This window comes from Falco punctatus (genome assembly GCF_963210335.1).
Source record: "Falco punctatus genome assembly, chromosome: 11".
Classification (NCBI taxonomy): Eukaryota; Metazoa; Chordata; class Aves; order Falconiformes; family Falconidae; genus Falco; species Falco punctatus.
This window is the reverse complement of record NC_137591.1, coordinates 22139968-22164667: the sequence shown is the minus strand read 5'-3', so window position 1 is coordinate 22164667 and position 24700 is coordinate 22139968. Positions and strand designations below refer to the sequence as shown.

The 24700-nt window shown below is 38.3% G+C and overlaps 1 long non-coding RNA gene across 1 annotated transcript in view; it reads right to left on the bottom strand.

Annotated features, from left to right (window-relative positions):
* Positions 1-24700, bottom strand: part of LOC308071571 — a 377062-nt gene that overhangs the window by 302272 nt on the left and 50090 nt on the right. The window lies entirely within an intron of this gene.

Below are 24700 nucleotides of genomic sequence, written 5' to 3'. Positions count from 1 at the left end.
TGCTTACCACATTTGCAGTTCTGTGAAATATCCAGATTTCATCAGCATAAAGCAATATGCTCTGCCTCTGCCAAACCTGGGAATGACATGACAATTGCAGTTTCTAATCGAACCTAAGGCTTTTTCTCCATGACATTTACATGACACAAAAATTGTATCTTTTCCTAAGTTATTATCTGCAGTTAATAAATTTCTGCCACATGAGAAAATCACAAAACTGTACCAAGTTAACTTGGATTTATGCAAGTTCACTGTGATTTTGCTCATCGTCTGTATCGGCCCTCTGCATCAGAGTACTGTTAGGCAACTTCACTGGCACAAGCACACAGTTCATTAAAGAAAAAAAGTCGTGTTTCACATTAACATTAGTAGGAATTTTTCATAGCCAGAAATACATTTTTTTTTCTTATTAAATCACAACTGATACTTTCTTAGCACACAGAGCATCTTCAGTGGACAACAGCATTTACAAAACAGGAACAATTAAGAATCAGGACAAATAAAGCAGAGAAAATGACAATGAAAATCCTTTCCTGCTTTCTATTTGAAAAGATAACCTAGAGGCAGAAATCAAATACCATGATATATCTGTAGTCTTTATCTGAGAAAAATTCTCACTGAAATCAACACAAGACTTTTCAGTATAGCAAATGTACACCTTTACATTTTCAAGCAGCAAACATTTTCAAACAGAAACCTTGAAAATGGGACTGCTCCACACTGAAGACTATGCTTGAAAAAAATGACCTAATTACTACGTAATTGCATCAGTAATATGCTGCTGACATTCACATGTCCAGTATCTCAGGTAAAAACTCATCCACAATCATTGCCTCCTTTTCAGCTCTGCCCAATGCCGTTGTGACCAACAGGATTTCTATGGTAGCTTTCACCACCACTCCTGAAGCAAGTGGAGCCTCAGCAACATTACACAAAAAGGAACCACCTTCACTTCTAAAAAAACCCTAATATTCTTAACAAAGGACAGGAATTACTTCTTTTACATTCTGAGAAAGGCTGTATAGGCTGTTTATCTTTTTCAATTCCATGATACAATTTTCATATCCTGTTTGTAATATTTCCAGCACATTAGCAACTCTACTGTATTTTGCTCTCTCGTTATTAGTTTTAGGGCCCAAGTCATCCAAAACCACTTTCAATACATTGACAAGTTCCTTACGTTTTTTGTATGATCTGGTGATTTCAGTGTTTCTACATAAGTATATAACAATTTATGTAACAGATTTTACAAATAATTTATAACAACAAAATTCTGACATTAATATGATAATGCAGATTTATACAGATAGCCACAGGCTATAATTTTGTGTAAAATCAAACTAAGACTGCAGAGGAGAAACAGTGATACTTCCTGCCATGGGTAGCACAGAACGTTAAAATGTGAAGGTGACTTTTCATTATCATGTCAATAGATCACTGCTAGTAGGTATTGAAAAAAAACCAAACCAAAAACCTCAAGCAGGGGCAGGCATTAAGTTCTGTCAGGCCCCTGGTTACAGGTATTTAGATGGAGAAAAGGGAGGAGCATCTGTTCAGGAAGAGAAGAACTGACAGGGAGAGAGATGCTTTCATTCAAAAAAAAAGGAAGGAACAAGGCAAGAGGAGGAGATGAAGAGAAAACATAACACAGATGAGACAGAAAAAAGTGAAAAAATAAGACATGAAAACAATAAAAAAATCAAAAACATGAAGTGTGGAAGAACAGGAAAAATAAAAAGAGGTAGAAGTGCAATTTTATTATTTTGTTATATTTCTCTGTCAGGCATTTTATAATAGCATAATTTTAGAGAGAATTAGGTAAAGAAAATCTAACATACACAGCTTGGAGTATGGGTTAGTGTATCAGCAGGTCTATGCTGACACACAGGAACTGAAAATATGAACTCCAATAAACTAGCTGTTTTGGCCAACTATGCTGTCATGAGTACAAATATCTTACTACAAAGAAATAATACAGGAATAGATCACAGTTAGTATAACAGATATACCTACTCCATATTTACAACAGTTTGTTGATTCGCCTTTTCATCTTTTTTATTAAAAGCTCATCTGTAAAGGAAGGCTGACAATAAACACACATATGTAAAAAACTTTTTTTTTCAAGTAAAAGAGTGAAGTTATACAGACATTTTTAGGACAGAGCTTTTCTTTTAAGTTACACGCTATTTTATGTGCTTATTACCATAACAATATCAGGACATCTCACAAACTGGACTAATTCTGAAAAAGCAAGCTCTTTTCCACTTCCCAAATGAATTAGCAACAAATAAGTGAACTAACACTAAATACCTGGGAAGCAGGACTAAGAACTTTGTGTCAGCCCACACTATCCACAGAGAAAGATTCCAGGCCAGGCCAGCAGTTTTGGTCATTACAGACTCCAGCAATTGTTGTAAACAAATTTATAGGGAATATTCAAATACATAACTGATATAGGCATACGTACTAAGTATTTAATATGCCCCATCTCACCATTCATCTGGGCAAAACAATTCCTCAAGTGAATTATCATCGTTTCTGAAATAAAAGCAACTTCATTCATCTGCTCTGTTACTCACTTTTCCTGATCCTGGATTTATTCACAGAGAAATACTGAGCCTAAAAAATTTCATAGGTGGTATCTGAGAAGAGCTGAAGCTCATATGCAAATGTGTTCTGTGCATGTCTTATAAACTTCCCTCCATTTATTTACCCGCTTTTTAAAAGCTTGCTGCTGAAAAATGAAACAGAACAATAATGTGCAAGTTAGGTAACTAGTCACACACCATGAAAATTCGAAATGAGCAGTTCCCAAGCAACCTAATCATAGAAATGTATTAGCTGAGCTGTCTGGCAAGTGCCTGTAAATTACAAATAGATCCCTAGAAATCAATAGCCATTTTCAAACAAACAAAAATATTTAAACTAAATTGATATTATAACTGTTCTGAGCAAATCAAGTATTTCTAACAGTAAGAATACAAATCAACAAAAGATGCAAATTCTATCTAAAAATCTGACCTCACTCAACTTCTGAATCCAGAACCACACTTTCTCACACAGCTGTTTCAATCTAACAGAAAGTTTACTGCAGCAGCCAAAGCGCACTCCTAGCTTCACTAGGAATAACAAAATAACAAATACAAGAACTGAAAATCTGTAAACCAGGACTCCGGCACTCCCAAGAGAAATCTCCTGCAATGGATAAAATGTAAAGGGCAGTATAGGGTGGCACCCCTGATAATCTCTGGTCTGTAATTTTCTTAATATCTTTAGAATCAATATGTTCAATATTTATTTTAGAAACTACATACATAGTTCACAAGCTACAGGAGTAAAACCTTAAATGTGCTGATTTTGTAGATGGAGCCCAGTTGCACCATGCCCATGTTACATTACTATACTCTGAAGAGCCGCAGCTACATAACATAATTCTCCTGTCTCTCCAGGAAGAATTTTGGCACAGCTATTCTCGGCAATGTCAAGAAAGCAATAACGGCTACAGCTTGCTATTTACCAATTCAGCTATTTTCCCATGGATAGCCAAGAGCCTTTTGACACAAATGTATTACTCTAAGTAACAAGTATAATTTTTAATTTAGTTCTCCAGGATTAACTGCATTACAAGTCTATGGGGCCAGATGGGATCCACCCAAGGGTACCAAGGGAGTTGGCGGAAGTGCTTACCAAACCCCCTTCAATCATTTATCAGTAGTCCCAGCTAACCAGAGGTTAGCAAATGTGATATCCATCTACAAGAAGTGCCAGGAGGAGGATCTGGGGAACTACAGATCTATCAGCCTAACCTCGATTCCATGGATGGTCATGGAGCAGGTCATCTTGAGCATCATCACACAACATGCACAAGACAATTAGGTGACACGGCCCATGGGTTTATGAAAGGCAGGTCATGCTTGACAAACCTGATCTTCTATGACAAACTGACACAGTGAGTGGATCAGGGAAACGCTGTGGACATTGTCTATGTAGACTTTAGTAAAGCCTTTGACACTGTTTCCCACAGCATTCTCCTGGATAAACCAACTGCTCATGGCTTGGACAGGTATGCTTTGCTGGGTAAAAAACTGGTTGGATTGCCAAGCCCGAAGAGTTGTGGTGAATGGAGTTAAATCCAGTTGGCAGCCAGTCACAAGTGGTGTTCCCCAGGGCTCAGTATTGGGGCCAGTTCTGTTCAATAACTTTACCAACAATCTGGACAAAGGGATTGAGTGCATCCTCAGTAAATTTGCAATGACACTGGGCTGAGTGGGAGTGTTGATCTGCTGGAGGGTGGGAACGCTCTGTAGAGAGATCTGGACAGGCTGGGCTGATAGGCCAAGGCCAGTTGTATAAGGGTCAACAAGGAGCAGTGTCAGGTCCTGCACTTGGGTCACAACAGCCCCACAAAAGGCTACAGGCCTAGGAAAGAGTGGCTGGAAAGCTGCCTGGCGGAAAAGGACCTAGGAGTGTTGGTCGATAGCTGGCTGAATATGAGCCAGCAGTGTGCCCAGGTGGCCAAGAAGGCAAATAGCATCCTGGCTTGTACCCAAAACAGTGTGGGCAGCAGACTAGGGAAGTGATCATCCCCCCTGTACTGTGCACTGCTGAAGCCACACCTCAAACACCTCAGTTCTGGGCCCCTCATGACAAGAAAGACATTCAGGTGCTGAAGTGTGTCCAGAGAAGGGCAACAAGGCTGGTGAAGGGTTGAGAGAATAAGTTTCTTGAGGAGAGGCTGAGGGAACTGGGGTTGTTTAGTCTGGAGAAGAGAAGACTCAGGGGAAACTTTACCGCTCCCTACAACTACCTGAAAAGAGGCTGTAGTGAGATGGGTGTCAGTCTCTTCTCCCAAGTAACAAGTGCCAGGACAAGAGGAAAAAGACTGAAGTTGCACCAGGGGAGGTTTAGATGGACGTTAGGAAAATATTCTTCACTGAAAGGGTGGTCAAGCATTGGAACAGGCTGCCCAGGGATGCGGTGGAGTTACCATCCCTGAAGGTATTTAAAAGACATGTAGGTACAGTGCTAGGGACATGGGTTAGTGATGGACTTGGCAGTGCTCTATCTTAAAGGTCCTTTCCAATCAAAATGATTCTTTGATTACAAACTAGGCAGCATACAACTTTAGATTTGTATTTGTTCTTGAAAAATAAATGTTCAAGAATAAGAAGGGGCCAATCACCCAGATGAAGGGATGGCATTTCAAAAACCCAAAATGACTGTGTAGACTCTAATGGCTTCTCTTCCCCTCCCCCTCCCCCCCACCCCTTCTACTTTCAGAAACCTCAGTACGAATAACTGCCTGGTTTGCTAGAGGAACAGATACTGTTTCTAATTGTGCCCAGCTATTAAAGACCTTCTTAGCTTTTTTTTCAATGCAGTAAAAAATAAAACCAGTAAGACCAATTTACACTCTGTTTGGTTCTAGTGCAAAAATGCATTGCCTCCTTTGATGTCATCTATTCTGCTGTAAGATAACTTTTTTCCTATTGCTGCTTTCAAGTGTCATCTTTTATCTGCATATCTTTGTTTCAAAATCTTTTTCTTTAGGTGCAAGAAATTATTTACATGCTTTACTAGCAACATCCATAAACTACAGATACAGTGCAATGCACTTGAAAATAAAATGAAAGCAGCAAACCCCAGCTAGCCCATGTTTTCTGCTATCATAGGTGAACGGACTGCAACAGCATTACATGGGGAGTAGGACACAGCAGGACTGGATGAGGGTTAAGTATGCATTGGGTATGGCAGTCTCAATTATACAGTGCAACATCCTAAAGAAAGTAGCTGGGAAGGTTATTTTGCTCTGATTTTTTTGTTTGTTAGGTTTTTTTTAAAGACATTTGAAAACTAATTTCCACTTGCCTTTCTTCTTGAACATGGGATTTTTTTCTCACTTCTTTCAAGCCATTATCTTCAGGAATTGGTCAGTTCCCACAAACAGGAAGACAACCTTGATATGCCTCAGCCGTATCCCAAGGGAGATAACCTAAGCAGAGGGATCATGCCCATCACATAACCAACGCCACAATATGTTCATACTACGCAGCTCAAAGGCAGATGTTCTTTGCTTCACAATTTTCCTTTTTAAACTGCTCGCACTTCAGCAGTTCCATAAAAAGAGTATTTTTTACAGATTTTTCACAAGCACTCACAGTTTTTTCAGCAAAAGCTCAAATATGAGCACAGGCCCTCAAGAAACTTTATTCCCAAATGCCACGTCCTGAGTGCCACAGACAGCATCTACTGTCCCCAAAGTATTCAGTTTTATTTTTAAAAGTCTACTCAGCTCTCCATCTTTTTGAGAAGGGAATCTTCCATCTGACAGTCTTACAAAAAAGCTGACAATAGATTTTCTTCCACTGTATTTGCAGGTAGCTACTGCATTAAAAACACCAAAAAGCCCACACACAAATCACTGTTCCTAAAAACAAATACTGAAATGCTCAGGAACTTTATCTGGACATTGTTACAAAACAGAACTAATCAAAATAGCTATGCTTGTGAAAAAATTAGGCTGTAGGAAAAAAAATGAAAAACCTTTCCCTTGCTGAGAAGGAAAAACCAGGGGGCAGGAGAAACAACCAAGACCCACAATACCGCACTGAATTACAGGAGAAAAGCTGAGAAGAGATACACTGCAGGATCTGATCAGCTGATCTGCAAAGGACTATGGAAGCCTCATGCTTTGACTATAAAATCTATTATCTTGCCTCCTCTTGAGGCTAAATGTTCACACCTGGTAACCTCCATTTTTTCCAATTCCAGTATTTTGCTTTTTCACCTCAGAGCCTCTCTCGATGCTTGTCTTTCCTGCCTTTTTATTTTCCAAACAAAGTGTTTCTTACACTTTAATTCTGGTTTCTTTTCAGATTCTCAAGCATTCTTCAACATAATTGATTTTTGACAATTAATCCTCTAGGACCAAATAACGCAGTCCATGTGTTACAACTTATTAATTCCTTGCTTTAGGCCTTACCTCTTGAGAAAAAGATATTTTTTTAAAATCTGCTTTCTTAATTAGTAAATGGGTTGGATGGCATACTAAAAGCAAAAAAGTGGAGAGTGCTGTTCCGTGCTGTTGCTATGTGTTGTCCAATAGAGAATTGCTCATAAAAACTCACCTGGGACTCCAGTGCCCTGAAGCTCTGGATAAGTTAAGTGGTGAAGTGGCAGACAAAAATTATTTTCTCATTTCTATGCCTTAGTCTCAATTATCTGTAGAACGTATCATTTTTCTTCACACCCTTAAACTTATTCTTGGTGAGAGAAGAATAACTATCATTTTCTAAGAGGAAGTTCATAGCTAGGTAGCATTAAAGCAACTTGCCACATACAATGATCTTGCTCCTCAGCATTTGCCTGCCCTAATAGCATACAGCGGAACCATAGCAGAATCATCCAAAGAAGGTTTTGTTTTCCCCAGTAGACCACAGCCTGCATCGTATAGGAAAACATCTTATTCTTTTATGATTTCCATGCCACCGGAGTGTATGAATATGCATATGGATTATATTTGTATAGCTAATTTTCAACAGCACCACTACTACTGCAAACAATTTTTCAGGCAAGATAGTAATATCTTACTGGTACATCATTCTCCTCATTATGAAGTTACTTGCTGATACATTATGTGTCAATCACATGCTTAGCATAAGCATCACTAGGACTGCTTTAGCTCAGGCTGATGACACTGTGGAACCTGAGAATGAAATCAGCTACTTTCTTTCCTTTACAGTTTCTTATTATTCAATTACTTCTACCTTTTTAATTCTTTTTAATCAGTTTCTGTGGCAGAAATCAGAGATGTAGATTACTTAAAAAAGGTAAATAGAGAAGAGAAAAAGTGAAAAGTGTCCTAATAAATCCTCTTCCATCTGCAGTCACTTCTGTTTCATATTGGCAGAGCTTTATGTGAAACAAAACTGATTGCTGAAGTCAGACAATATAGAACTCGTAAAGAACATCACAGTCTTTCTTAATTAAAACATTGAAGAAAGGATGTGATGTCCTTCTTAATATGTTGCAAATGAATACAGCAGAGAATTAGATTATACCTAGTTTTCATATGCATGGAAGATTCTTCCAAACAATCTACACAGACAAGCACAGAAGTTTTCCTTTTATGTCATCTGTAGTTTAACTTCAGGATGTATGACTTCAAGATCATTGCCAAATACATCTGGCTTCTATAGAACTTTCAATCAAATCAAATTTACATTATAAAGCAGCCTTTGTGCATCATTCTAGTGCACTGAACAAATTCAATTTAAAAATAAATGTAATTGAATATTAATAAGTCATGCCAAACAAATAATTTTATTTTATAGTTAGAAATACACAGTTCTTCTGCAGTTCTCATACAAATAGGGATTGAATTTCACAACAAAAGATCACAACTAAACAAAGGTATGCAAACCCCAAACAGACAAAAATTGGTAAAGCACAAGAAGTATCCTGGTGAAAAATTAATTTGGCTGCATCAGGAAGAATAGAGACAAGCTCTGAGCACATGAAGAATCACTGTCAATCTGGCTGTTGGCCAGTAGAGTTGAAAACCTTAATCCAAGATTTTCAGACAGAGGTGCCAAACTTGTAAGCTAAATTTATTAATCTGGGCTACAGGCTCATATTGACTGTTGCAATGTTTGAGTTATCACTAAACGACATACTATCATGTAATTAACATAACTCAAGAGAAACCCAAGATAGAAAAATACATTTACTGATCTCGGGGCTCTGTTAGTCTGGAACTGGAAGTGTAGGTGTAAGAATTTACATCTGCTCACTTTATGACCCCAACTAATTCATATGCATAGAGATCTTCATTCTCTTTGCAGCTGAAAAATAGAGAGTTATGTGTATATATACATATGCATACATACACAGACAAAAAGTTCTGTATTTGATAAGACTCAGAAATATTAAGAATTTCCATCATTAGTCATCACTAGGAAGATCAGCTGTTACAAATAAGTCATAAGAAACTTCATTATTCAAATGACAGTAAAGACACATGTAACCACCACACACCCAATTTAGTATTTTCACATGCAGAGTAATCACCTCTAGAGCTTGTTTAAGATCTGTAGCTACAGTCCACCAAAATATTTAAACAGTTGCTTAATACTATGTATATGAGTAACCCTGTCAGCTTCAAAGGTTCTACTCCTAGTCTTAATACAAAGCAGATCTTGAAGGACTTAGTCTAACAGCATCTTAAGATATGTCTCTATCACTATAATTAAGAGATAATGAGAAGAATATAGATCAACAGTTTAAGATCACCTAATGAATTTAATTTTAAATAGCATTTATATCCCACTGTACTTATTTACCATCGCCTGAGATGGGTTATGATTTGAAATGACTGACTGAACTGATTTTTTTTCCATTTCTCTGGACAGATTTTCTCCTTTATTATTTTTTACTATATCATCTAAGTAATGCTATGATCAGGCACCTCATCACTAATGAATCAAAATATCAGCACTTTAATAGGAATATTACAGACCTACATTACTATACAAAATCAGTATGCTAAAAAAACTAAGTATTAAGCTTCTAAAGACTAGCATCAAAAAACCACAAACTTTTCCTGTACTTTTTGTTAACTTATAAATTTAAGTTTACTGCCTGAGCAATGCTGTGGACATTAAGAAACCTCAGTGCTGCTGAATAGAACTTTTAAGGAAACTTTGCTTCTCTGTTTGCTGCAGTGTAACTTTGTGCTCATTGAGTCTTACGGCAAAATAAACTCAGTTCATACAAGTGCTCCAAGGAACTTCAGAGACAGAGACCATGCATCATGCATAATGGCATCCTGTTTTTTCCTCACTCTTTTCTTCCTATTTTCTCCCTCATGATTGAGAATATATACTAACTTCACAGGATCACTGCAGTCAGGGAAGAATGTACAAAGATGCATCCTTCTGGTGAGAATGAAGTCAGAGATGGCTGTGCAGTCTCTGGGTACCAGAAAATCATCACAGCAGGAAACACTGCAGTATCTAATACCCTGACTGTGCTTCCCTCAGCCATTTCTCATTAGTTAAATGTTACTGAAAATACTTAAGAACAACAGGCAACGCAAGCAATGTGCATAACCACGTGCACAGGCACAATTCTAAGCAACTATGATGCCATACATTTTAGCGTATAAATTTTTAAATACAATTTTTGTTCCTTCCACTATTTTAACTCACACAACTCATCCCACAGGAAGAGATACAGATAACCCATTCTATGGGCTAACATCTGAAAAGACAGGTACACTCAAAAAGATCTCTAGTAGAAGCTGGGTGGGGGAAATCATCCCACTATAGCTCTCTACAAACTAGTCTGCTGTTCTCTCTTTCAGGAAAAGAGGGGGGAAACCAGTAGAGCTTTACAGATGCTTCCCATCTTCTACCCAGCACCAAGATGGGAACTTGCCAAACTATCAGGTTTGATACCAAAACTCTCGTGTAGCAAACCTAATGTGTTCCATTGCCAAAGTAGATCATGGTTGCAGGCTGGGGTGGGATCTACCCCACAGCCCTCGGAGACCACTCCAGTACAATTGCCTCCATTCTTTGCACACTCTTCACTCCCATCTACCAACCCCATTTTACATGTGCAGCTGTTGTTTTTTTTAAAACCAGTACATTTACAGGGCTTGAACTTTGCAAAATAAATTTAAGTGTGCCTGTTTTGTCACATTCATTCATGATTTGGCATGTAAGTATGTCAGTCCCTAACACATTGAAAGGCCCTCATCCAAATGGAGCTAGAGTTGACATAGGTCATTCTCATTAACTATCACAGGCTTTGGATTAGACTTAGAGGTATCACTGCTGAGTAAAGGCCCACCAAGAACGAACAGCATGAAACATGGAAACAAACAGTACCTATTACTGGCCATCTTCTGAACAGGATGGCTTTCTATTTCTGTACTTGGAAAGTCTCTTATATAAGGCTTTTCCCTATTTTCTTTAAATAAAGCAAAATACATAGATTTTGCTACTTATTTTTATGCTTAACATATTACCAGAATTAGGCTCTCAGGTTAACACTGATAATGACCTAAGTCGCTTTTACCATCCCTACAACTATCCTGTGACCTGGTTTATGTTTTTGGTTGTTGGGAGGTCTGGCATCAGTAGAAACGACAAAGCACAAGATACCACAGGCCAATCACGACATCTTGGGTAAGAGCTCTTCGGAAAAAACAAAGAAGCTTCCAATAGATCAGTATGCAAAGGACATGGGGTCGCACATGAACTACAACACAAGCATGACGTTGCTTGTCCCTCATGAATGTGAAATAGCATTTGTCTCATTTTTTCCATCTGTGTTTAATTAACAGTTTAAGAGTTGTGAGTGGCCTAGAAAGCCATGAGCAATCTCATCAAGGGTATATGCATCTCCTTGTATATAAAATTTACAGTTCTGACAGCTGACTTAAGGGAAATTTGTTACTACAAGGGAAGAAAAGCTCCTGAGAAACAAGAAAAACCAAGATTTTACAATGGGAATAATTTGCAATAAACACTAAATATTAAAAAAATTCCCAAGATATTCCATAATGTATAACAATCCTGTAGAAAGCAGAACAGAGACAACAATATCTGTGCTACATGATGCTGGTGGTGGAGTCCATGGAGAGGGATTTATGGTCCCAAATGCACTAAGCCGTGATATTAATCTATTTGTACATACACACATCATTACTGAAGTCCTAGGTTTTTGTGTACTGAACAGCCACTGTAGTTAAAAACCTTTACTTCCAGCTAGTACTTGAAGAATTAAGACTGTCATTCAGTTAATACTCATTTAAAGTTACAAAACTATTGCCAGCAAGAGCAATTTATCAGAGCATTTGCCAAGCTATTTGGCTGATTGTTTTTGGCATGGGTCTTCTGCAGCCTACATTGTCCAGATCAGTTAAAATTAAAAGACTGTCATTCACAAAACATTGCTTTATTGAAGCAAAGGAGTATTTTGTTTTATTTTTCATACTGTGTTTCTGGATTATTTCTGTGACATCTAGCACAGTTAGAATTACAGGGTTAGATCACAAACTTCTGGATCTCTATGAATATGGTGGAGCAGCACAAAGATTTCCAGAGCATACCTAATCCTTACCCTTTTCACCTAATGGTGAAAATCGTGGGCTGCCTGTGTGATGGATGCACTTGTCCCCCTTAACCAAACTAGCAGTAGTTTGGTACATGCTCCAAAGGAGGTAAAGGCCTGAGCCACAGCCAGGAAACCCCCAAAGGAGCAGAGTGACCTAGTGGAGCATTGATGCATATGGGCTTGGAACACCAATCATATGATTAACTCATGAATAGTGGGTGTTTTTTCCAAGACTCATTTAAGGAACAAAGAAAGTTGTGGGTACAAGGAGTCTCATGCACACCTTCCCACTGTATGCAATTTGGCTAGAAGCCAACCACTTTATCCCATAAATATAACAGCCTAAATGAGCCTTTTTCAAGCTCTTCCTGCCAGGCAGGGTGGCTGCATGGTGACAATCTCACCTTGAGTTGAGGTGCTCCTCAAGATTGCTGCTTCTCAAGGCAGAGGACCTTTTTTACCAACAACAGATCTTTGGATGAGACTAGTTCAAGCTTTCTCTAAACTGCAACTGGACCACATGGCACTGACTCTCCCCTTGAGCTAGGATGCCTCTCAAAGTTACAGATTCCTTATCCAAGATGAAGAGATCCTTCCTAACCCAAGGTGGAGAGACCCTTTATTCACAACAAATCCTAAGTGACTGACAGCATGCTAAATTAATACTAATGAAATCCATGTAAATTCCTTTAGACATAAACCATTGTCTAAGTCTGAGACTAAAACTGGACCTAGCCACACCTAAGCTCTATCAGGTGTTTAGAAAGCAAGGGGGTCTGCTCTGAACCTCATGGCTCAACAGGAGGATCTCCCTTACCCTTGGCATCTCTGGTATCTGTAAAATCATTCTAGCTCATTTTTCCTTTGTATGTTTCACCCACATGTAAGTGATAGAGCGAGCCTTGCCATCCAAGTTCGTTAAGTCACACTTCTGCAAACTCGTATTAAAACTACTTCCACTGATACCTTTGTCAGTGATTCTTTGAGCAACCCTAAATCACCCATCCACAACAGTCTGCTAAACTAATGATCGAAATAGAACATGCATCTACCTAGAATCATCATCTGTCTTTGGATCATTCTTTTCTAAAAAAGAAGAAACTCTGCATCTGAGCTGTGAAAATTAAGTATGACCTCCACATTCTCAAGACAGTTTAGTCAAATAAAGGAAAGTTTCTGCTGAGCCTCAATTTGTGTCAAATCCTGGCTCAGCAAAACTTTCTGCTTCTGTTATCAATACAGAGATCCTTTGGACTTCTTAAGACATTCAGAAAAAACTTACTTGGTTCACACTCCTGATTAAAGTATTCTTAGTGTCAAACAGGCAGATTTCATTAATAGGACATGCCTATCGGGTATGAAGGAAAGTGATAATGCTAGGACATGAAGAACTATCAAGTCATCAACTACACTTCGTAGCTTTTTCTGTTACCACTTTACTGTCAACCATCTCAAAAGTTCATGCAATTTTTTCTGGCTTTCACTTAAACATAGGTGCTTGGTTCATTGAAGCTGGCAATATTGTGTTTTCATATTGCAATTCATTGCAAATTTATGTGCTCTGGCATATGAAGAGTCCCACAGTTTTGCTCCATGTCTCCAAGGTTAAACACTGTACACTGCCTCTGTAGTCTAATCCCCTTTGATATCCAGCACTTCTCACCATGTAAAGCCAGACTCTTAAACCTCTCTCAAGACACAAGCCCAGCAAAAAGCCAGTTCGCTGATTTGAAAGGCAGGCAGTGTGGGCCCATACTTCATTTTCATCATGCTACAATTTCACTGAGTACATTAAGAGTGAAGAGGCATATATTCTATTTTAAGAAAACAGAAAGAATTTTAATTACCTAATTGCTATTTGAAGGCTTTGAACCAAGAGATAGGATGATTATAGTATCTGGGAAGAGCCTAGTGAAAACAGGCTATTCTGTCCTTTGGCGTGCATTTGTCTCAACTATATGCAAGTCAGAGATAAGTTTATCCAAAACGTTCGTGCTATTCTGGGTACTGTCTTTTGAGGCGTGACCTCCTGTAGCGACCCTAACCAGAAACCTGTTGTACATCAAGGACTTAGATGCTCACCTTGCAGTTAACCAGGGTGTGTGTGTGTGTGCAGGCTTGTGCTGTGCATATCCCTTGGCTTCAGGATAAACTCAGCCAGCTAATTGTAACAGAGGGAGCCTGTAGGCAGCTCCCATTCAGCACTAGTGATTACATGACCTGCATGGCCCTGCACTTATCCAAAACTGCACTAACAAGCTTATCTGAACATCGTTTTTTCTTGACAGTAGAAATAATTAATAATTTTTTTCTTTTCAGCCATCTTAAAAGTTAATATTTTGACCAACTCAGGCAAAACTAACGCAACTCAGAATTTTTTTATTATCTACATGAACTATCTTGTCAGCTAATAATAATGTAGGAGCTTTATCTGTAAGTGCAAAAGCACAGCATATTTCATGTGCAGCTCACTGGTTAGATGAGCTTTAAAGCCTTAAGAGAACCTTCTCCGTCCCAGTTCTGTTTAGAAAGAGTCTTCAGATTTTGTTTAAGGCAAAGGAAAAGGTCCCAGCAATCTCCAAGTCTGCAGAAGCCACTCTTGCACACACTCGGAACACAACACCAAGCCACTCTCTGTCCTACATTCTGCGCAGTAACGGCTGGCTAACAGAGGAGCATTGCCTTTCCTATAAACTTTCTGCCAAAGAACAAAATTTTAAATGGGGAATTTTATACGAGAGATGTTTGGAGGAAATGTTAGTCATACAGCACCACTACAAATTTATTCTGTATCTATTTCCACAAAAATGATAAAGCTCTCTTGAAGCTTTGAATTTTATTCCAGTGCAATATTAAACTGTTTAAGATGGCACTGCATAATTCAAAAGTAAAAGTGAATGTGCTGTAGAAAGGAGATTGTATAATAGGAGCTTAATGTATGAGAAGTCAGCATTATCTGGATCTTTCTAATCATAGTTTCAGTTGTTAAAGCACCAGGGACTCCATCACTATAGACACTATATTCTGATTCAATTACGTTATGCATTAAAAAGTGGTGGTTTACAGCATCCATTAGACTTGTTATTACCCTTGTGCCATACTCAATTGACCAAAGGAAAAAAAGCTTTCTCCTAAGGGAGGTAAAAGTGAAAAAGCATATTCGGTGAAATGCATTAATAAGTACCCCTCGAGATAATTTTCACTTCATTTCTTCCAGATATGAATATTCCTACAAAAACACATCAAAGTAAACATTACGCCTCATTACCCCCTTATATTGTTCAGACTCCACATACATAGGTGTAACATTGATTAATGGAAATTAATTACAACATCCTGTGATTCAGAATAAGTGATTCCAAAAGCTTAGCAGAACTAACAACAACAAACACTCAAATAAACCAAATTTAGCACGAAGCTAATCCAAGCCTCATTTATAATATCCAGCATCTCATTTTTCTGTTCATCTTGAGCCTCAAAGCCATAAAAATAAAATACTGCCATTCTTAGCACTGCAATTGATGGCAATAGCCATGAGAAGATGTTTAACTTTGGTCAGACTGCCAAGATAATATTTGCTATTATTACCAAATGTAAGACACCAGTTTTGCAGTTCACCAATTTAGCTGTCAGTTTAACTCTGATCTACAATACAGCACTTTTCCACTTTCAAACTGAAAAAAATAAAATCTGTTCCCAGAATCTGCACAGGATTTTTCAGGCATCTGCAATGTTTATCTACCAGCAAATGCTCCATTGAAGCCACTCAGGATTCAGACTGTTACTGATCTCCAAATTAGATTTTAAGCACTTTTAGAGTAATTCAGCCACAAAGTTAATTCTTTTAAGCAGGATAGGTCACAATTTTGTTTAACTATATTTACTGCTGAATTAACACATTCATCAAATAACTGCATTATTCTGATTTTCAGACTTCACTGAATCAACAGGAATTAGCAGGAAATGTTTTCCCAACCTTCTAAGAATTTAACATGTAAAATACTTCTCATTCAAAAATTAAACTACATGTTATTTCAGATGTTACTAACAAAGCAAAGCACATATTTTAAGTATCAACTAAAACATTTAGTTTGGTCATTTCAAAAACTTGGAAATCTTTTTAATGAAGGGGGGAAACCAAATTAAATTACTTTACAGTATAATGTTTTATTTGAAAACTAAACCATGAAATAAAAAAAATTAAATTACTGACAAAAATAATCCTCACCAAAATAGCACCTTTTTGTACAGTTTTCTTTTGGGGTAATGGGATATTTTCAGCCAAAAAACACATTATTCTATAAACATACATAAGTGTACTTTAGTTCATGCCAATCCCTTTTTACTGTTGTAGCAGCTGTGGAAGCCTCAATTCCTTTATGTTCCTTTGCTTTAGAACAAAAACTTCCCACCAAAATCATTCTTGTTCATGAAAAAGAACAGTATTATTCGAGAGATAAACATGATCTGGAACCAACTGCTTGTCATTTAAACACAGCCAACACATACTATGTCTCTTACTGCTACCCTCCCACACTGTCTGTTCTACTAGCACACATCGCTCCTTTCATAGCATTGTAAGCCTACTAGGTTCTGGCCATCTGTTTCCCTGCTTTAGTGAATCCCTTTTAGATGTGTTAAACAGCACATGACACTTCTTCCCCAGTTTGCTCAGAAAAGAAAACGTCTGGCTGACAAATGCTGCCTGTTTGACAATACTGAACACTACAAACTGTAGCTACTTGTAATCAACACACTTGTCCCCGATTCCAAGACATGATGGTGACTCACTTCAAGTCTGCAACAAAGTTCTTGTTGAGATAGATTGCATTACATGTAAGTGTGGGCCCCAATCCTAGAGCAAGCTCCACTCAGGGTGGGTCCTCTCCCCATGCCAGATCCTCACAACAATCAACATAGCTCTGTGCAAGTTTTTGGAGTAACTGGTATGTTGATTACAGCAAAAAAAGGATATCAGTGATTAACTTCTTGGTATTGATACATAAGCCGAATCCCATACGTACACATTTTGCTCTCTGCAGCTTATACCGAGGCATATACCTAGCATATCACATGAAAAGGGAGCAAAGCAAACATTCCCTTTTAATGTCAGTGATGCTATGCTAACTTGCATGAAGCATCTGACTTCTTACCTGTGTAGGTCCTCTATGAAATCTGATAAGGCACTGGGGTTTTTTAATCTGATGATAGAAAATATTAAAAAAAAATAATATATCAAACATGGACTTTCAAGGGGATTTTGTTTTCTGGTTTTATGGGGTTTGCTGCGGTAGTCTTTGTGTGGAGGGTAATACAGATTTTAAAAGGTATTTTTTCCATAACATCCTTACAGTAGTCACCAAAGGTTTGAGTATTTTAACAAATCATTTTGAGAAGTTTGCCACCAATCTTTTCCTTTCCTAAGGCAACTTGCATGACGTCCAACAGCAGATGCCAGCTCACTATTCTTTTATGTCATTAGTTTATTGCTACAATAAAAAAAGTCCAGAATCAGATTAGAAGCAAAATGAGACTTGAAACAGGAAAGCTGAAAATGACAAACCAACAAAGCATCTATTTATTTCATCCTCTCAGATACCAAGAAAATAAAATAATATTTCTTTTCATATGCTTGAAGATGGTATAGAGCCATTTGCTCAAGAAAGCAGAAATGCAACATGAGAAACAAAGCATAAGGAATTTAGCAAGGGACATGAACTCACTGTAAAGGACCTAGCGTAGTGCGGCGAATGAAGAGACGTGACGCAGCTTGATGCAAGCAAATGTCAATTTATTGTATAGAAGCACGAGTTTTTATACACTTTCAGAAGGTGCGCGTTTTAAACAGATTGGTTCTTGAAGCTAAGCCTTGCATACTAGGCAATCCCCGATTGGTGGTTAACTGCCATCAATTAACAACAAGGTGTTATCTTTCCTTGGCGCCATCCGTTTCCCACTCCCCTGTGTTCTGCAAACATGCCTCATCATGTTAATTGTTGTCTAGACAAGCTCGAGCAAATTCCCCTCAGCTAACTGATTGCCATGCATGGTCCTAGTTTCCAGCCCGCTCCTGCAGTGTAGCAACTGAGCAAGACCAAGCACCAGGACTGACAGCCCTTGGGGGTTTTTTCCTCACCATGTTTTTAATCTCTGTGGCCTGTGTCATGCAAGATGGAGAAGATAATCACAGTGTTTCCAGTTGGCTTTGAAATGTATTACTCCCAGTGGTGTGGCATCCTACAGCAGGAAATCAAATGCAAGATGCTTTTGCTGCTTATTGCTCATTATTCTAACGGCACGTGCCAAAGTTGCAATGGGAATCGTTGCTTTGCAGAGCTGAAACAAGTGAGTGTGCAACAGTTAATCTGACACTACTACAAGTGCTCTTGCTATCTTAGACATAAGAAGGAGTATTCATAATTAAAGTGTGTACATACAAATCAAAGATAAAGGACAAATAAATGGACTTGAAGTTCACATTGACTGCAATACCAGACACATCTTTGGGAATATAGGCTTGTCCCATGCAAAGTAACTGAAGTAATGTGTGATCATTGGAATTGAGAGTGTATAAACTCGCAGTTCCTGTAAGCTTTACTTTTTATTTTCTTCATTTGCATGTTCTAAATGAAATTAAAGTAATTTTCATATTATGACATGATGGAGACTATGGCTATAGCCTTCCATGTGTTAAGACAGCTACAGCTTCAGCATTACACCTTACAATAAAAGGGATCTTGTTCTCCAGTAACTGGACTTTTTTGTGGTAACATCCAGCTGTGCAAGTGGATGAGCAGTACTTCTTGATCCAATGGATATCATTTTTTAATTCTTACAAATTCACTTGGAATTCACGTAAATATACAAAGATGTAGGATAAAATCCCAGTCCTAAATTTCTTGTCCTGAAGACAAGTTCTTGCAATCTAAGGGCCAAACTGCACAACATACGTGTTGTTTGTATGATTATCGAATACATGATTGAGCAGACAAAAAAATTAAACATCACACCAACCAAAAAACAAAACTGTAAGACAAGAAAAAAATAGGCAGCATAGAAAAACAGGGGTTTTAAAATTATTTTTTAAGATATCATACAACTTCTGATTTCTCTTTCAATCTCAATGTAAAATTGTGTTCATGCTAATACTTTTAGGTAAGTTGCACCAACACAGTCTTAGAAAACTGGTTCCCCTCCAGACGTTAGGGGCTGACCTGCTGGAAGGCAGCTCTACAGAGAAGGACCTGGAAGTCCTGGAGGACAGTAGGTTGCCCATGAGCAGCAGTGTGCCCTTGGGGCCAATGGGATCCTGCTGGAGGGCATTAGGAGGACCGTGGCCAGCAGGTCAAGGGAGGTGATCCTCCCCTTCTGACTTGCTGAGGCCGCATCTGGAGCACTGTGTCCAGTGCTGGGCTCCCCAGTTCAAGAGAGACAGGGAATTACTGGGGGGGGGGCAGCTGAGGGCTGCAGAGGGGATGAGGGGGCTGGAGCATCTCCCTTATGAGGAAAGGCTGAGAGAGCTGGGGCTGTTTAGCCTGGGGAAAAGAATGCTGAAAGGGGATCTTACCAGTGCTTACAAATACCTTAAGGGTGTGCCAAGAGGACAAGGCCAGGCTCTTTTCAGTAGTGCCGAGCAACAGGACAAGGGGCAACTGGCACAAACTGAAGCACAGGGAGTTCCTTCTGAATGTGAGGAGAAACTTCTTTACTGTGAGGGTGACAGAGCACTGGAACAGGCTGCCCAGAGAGGCTGGGGAGCCTCCTTCTCTGGAGATATTTCAAACGTTCCTGGATATGATTCTGAGCAACTGCTCCAGGTGACCCTGCTTTAGCAGGGGGTCGGACTGGATGATCTCCAGAGGTCCCTGCCAACCCTGGCCATCTTGTGATTGTGACATTTAAAGTGCACAAGCCTGTCTTGCTTTCTTGGTTCCAGCAGTATATTGATTTAAAATCCAGGTCTCAGAACGTAGTGATAAGTAATTCTTATTCTAATAGGAACTACACCACTTCGTTGTTCCACAGTACAGAAATTGTGCTGAGCTCTTCACACTCAGATTTAACTATTCTAATGCAGAACGCATTTACCTGCCTGTCTGTGCAACAGTATTGTTTAACAGAGACCCAAGAGCCTGTAAAGCTCGATGGCCCAGTTAACAAAGGTATAAGTTTATGACCTTCAAAATCCATATTCCCAATTCATTCAAAGGCTCACTCAGTAGTTCTCTGAAGCTTGTGGATGTTTCGGCATCACTTTTAACAGGAATTCAACTGAATCCAGGTGCAAAAAAAGCTAGACAAGACTAGGAATGTCATGGTAAAACATTTTCTAGCAAATGCTGTTTAATGGAAAGTGAAAGAATTTGTTTTGTAATGATATATTAGTGTTGGTGACAATTCCAAGTATTCTCTCTGAGGAAAGAGATGCATTCTGTCATTGCAAAGAACTGCAGGACATAAAATCCCTCATTAGCCTGAGCCAAACTGTGGATTTTACCCCCAGATCCCAAGTAAATGATCTCTTCAGTAGACTGACATTATTGCAAGGCACTTTCATCTTGTGAAAGTCTTAAATTCTTGGCTCATGCAGAAGCACAGTGGTGTTATGTTTATGTTGAGTTACTTCTACAAAGCTTGTTTCTGACCAGTTACAGAATCACAGGTTTACTGTAAATGAAGTCAAGAAGCAGTTAAAATCTATTGCTAAAATCAAATTGGTAATTTTACCTTCTTTTCTTAACGCAGCATAGAAGAAGGTTGACATGGCAAAATCATCCACACCACCTCAATAACACCCCATAGATCCACATCCTCAGATACGAATTTTCATTTTTTATATCTTACTTTCTAAGTATACAATCACACTAATATATTAAAATAATTCTTACTGACTAGCCATTATAATTAAATCTACATTATCATTTATTGTTGCAGTTTCTATAACATACCAGTTAACATTGCCATAACAGGAAGATACTGGTAGCAAGAAGTTACCACAGCATTGTGCCTCTATGTGTTTGTACGCACGTGTGTCTTCTAGTGGATCACTTTTAGAGTGAACTCTTAACCCGAGAACTGAAACACAGGACTAGCTTGTGCTCACAAAACATCAGTTAACCACAGCCTGAGTGGCATCTAAGAAAAACAGATGTTGTAACAGTGGCCCCAAAAAAAGAGGCAGAAAATTACAACAGAGGCCTTGAAATAGCAAGCACAGGATAACAGAGACCACAGAACTACCAAAACAAATCACAAAAGATTGATTTACAATCACCATATGCATGTAAGTTTGGGAGCTTGGTAAAACATGTTTTAGGAGTAACAAAGATCCAGCATTATGTAAAATATAACACAAATAACGTATCTTGGATATAATGTCATATGATGAGTCAATGGAGGAAAAGCAAGTGAGCAGACCACATTAGCAATCATACAAAAATGACCTGAAGAAGATGCAAAATTGTGGAGGAAGAAGCCATCATCTCATTTCCCTCAGGGAAGGGTTCAAGATGCTAACAACTCATTGTAAAACATCTCTTTTTCCTTTCAAGGAAAATTAGTTCATGAAACTTAGGAACCAAAGCAGCATGGGAATAAAAGGTAATGCCAAAAATGGAGAGAAGTGACAAAGTTTGCATATATATTTTTATATTATCATTGCAAGTGAGTTGTAATAGCTAGATAATCTGGATATTAAGTGTTAGTATTGTAACTGGACTAATAATAATAATTCTTTGATTAGATGGTTAACACCGTACTGAGGTTAATAATAAATTACTGACTTCAAGTAACATTTCTTCAGTCTGCACAAAATGGAGAGGGTATTTAGTCCAGTACCCTGCCTTTGAAGGTTGGCTGTTAAATCAGGATGTGACTTTATTAACACACTACCATGGCCATATCCTTACTAGCACTTAACTTCATTAGGATTGATCTTGCTCAGTAATGATGTGCAGAAACAACTGAACCATTCCACATCAACAAACGCTGCATGTCAATTTTTTCTTTCCTGCAGACAAGAATATTTCTACTTTTCTGGATGACAAAGTAGTTTCTCACCTCCCCACCCCCTGTTATTATACACACACAAGATACAACTTATTTATATTGAGTTTCTCACAACTAAATTTTCCCTGATCATTTTCTGTCAAACTAAAACACCTCTTTATGATCAACATGCAGATTAACAAATATTTTCAAGTCTAAAAGGTTCAAAGGACAGGAAAGCTATTTTTGCACCTCATGCTACAATCACAATTAAGAAATGCCATGTTCTTCCAATGCAGTACTCCAGTTAAATTGCTCTGCTGCCTCTGAGAACTAAAAAAATACAGATTTAACATTTCAGCTAAGTTACACTGGGTTTGATGCTAGCCAACACTTCATTTTTAATTTGTCCTGGAGCACCTCAGCCGAGCTGTTACAACAGAGCTTCACAGAACACAAAGAACAATTTAAAGACAATGCCTCTACTACTTTCACTTCTCACCACTATGAGTTAACCTAAGAATAATATAGCATCTCCACTTCAAAAGAGTATTTTGAACAGAACTCAGCCCAAGCTGGCCCACACTAACACTAAACTGTAAGGAAGGATTAACTCTGAGAACAAAGGGAAGAATAATTTTGGAATAAAAAATCATTTTCTTCCTCCTATTTCTGTTAACATTTTTAATTGCAATGTCCACAAAGAAATCCCACTTCCATTTCACATCTTGTGTCCTTTTTTAATTCACAATATATAATGGAAAAAAATTAGGTCATATAAAAAACAGCCATAAGCATCCTGTGTCACTGCCAATGCTACTTGTGCTGCACTATACACTGAATGCATGCACCAGTAGCAGGAATACAAGCTCTTTTGTGGCTTATCACTTAATTGGCAATTATAATCCTATAATTAACTACAGAAAAAAAGCCTCTGGCAAAAAGCAGCTGGGCAATTCAAACATGAGATATAAAATTACTCCTAAAACCAGTCAACAGGCAGCTTATCTGCAAATACATAAACAAACGTCACTAGAGAGTTGGTACTGTCAGTTACTATGCCCTCTCAAGCCTCTAAGACATCAAGGGGCCACATCAGATCAAAGGTGACAGGAAATGGTTCCAGAGCAGCCATCACTCTGATACTGGATGGGGCTGATTGTCAGCTATTCTTCAAAAAAAAAAAAAAAAAAAAGGGAGAAGGTTGAAAAATTCTGAAACACCTTGTTGCTGTAAACATCTTGATATAATCTTCTAGCTGACAAGCACTTATCGAAGTAGTGGTGCAATAAATGAACTCATGAAAGTGTCACTTACAATAAGATGTCAGCAAGCCAAAAAAGCCAAGCCTGACTGGCATCCATCCCACTGCACTTGACTAAATTCTTCAAATCATGCTGCAATATTAATTATACCAACACATGCATCTGCAGCCAACTTATTGGTTTTGAGAGTAGCAGATGGGCCAAAATAGCAAGTGACAGAAAATAAAATCTAATGAGATGAGATTCACCTCATCTTCCTTTTCTGGTATTCAACACATCTTCACCTTATCTCCTCACCTTCTAATCCCACTACTAAATAAATTATTTTACTAGATGGTAGCATAGTGGCTTTTACCATGTACTACAGATTTCTTCACACAACATAACTAAGCCCCATCAACCTCTTATCAGGCCATTCAAAAAGCATTTAACATGAGATGGCTTAGGTATTGAAATTCTTTCTTATGTGTTCGCTTTACAGTATATGTAATTTTACACACCAAACAGTTGATTCAGCAGTGCCTCAGAGAGACTCCAGCTACTGCAGCTAGCACCAGAAAGACCAACACTTACACAATTCCCATCATCTTAAAAGATAAATCAAGCAAACCACACAGCTCCTTCTCCAAAGATCAGTTTGCTTTATTTGTGACCTCAAGTGTTTTACCTAATATTTAAACCACAGACTATATACAAACCCACTCAAAGGATAATATATGCAATTGTGAAACAGCACTGAAGATAGACTGGTACAAAGATTTTGCTTACAAGTTTAAAAAAAAAAACAACATTTTTTTACTTTGTAATCGTAACATTAAACACAAAAGGTCCAAGTTCCAGCCCACCAAAAAGATAGTATGAGTCTTATAAAGTTTATTAATTTTCTGTTTTCTCAATTAAACAAAGGATAATAATTTTTTATTATGGTCACACAAATATCTGGTCATATATTATTCATTACTGAATGAACCTTTGCTTCAGACATTTCCAAGGAAAGTAAGAGAAGTGGGGAGAAGATACTACATGGTGCTTTTGGAGCTCTGCCTTCTCCCTTCCTCGACCTAAGTTAGTTTGCATCTGAAGTACAGACCTGCTCAGGGAGCAAGCCAGGATCTCCAGTGGTATGAGCCGGGAACCCATATCCTCAAATTTTGACATCTTTTCTTGATGTGTAAGTAATTTCTCTACTGAACTTAAATCCAAGCATCTCTTAAATTAGTACCCCTGCTGAAGGCTCCAGGATCATTCTTGCCCTCTCGCCCCATTTCTCAAATACTAGAAAAAGTGGAAGCATCTCCAAATATATTCTGGTGCTTAGGGCTCTT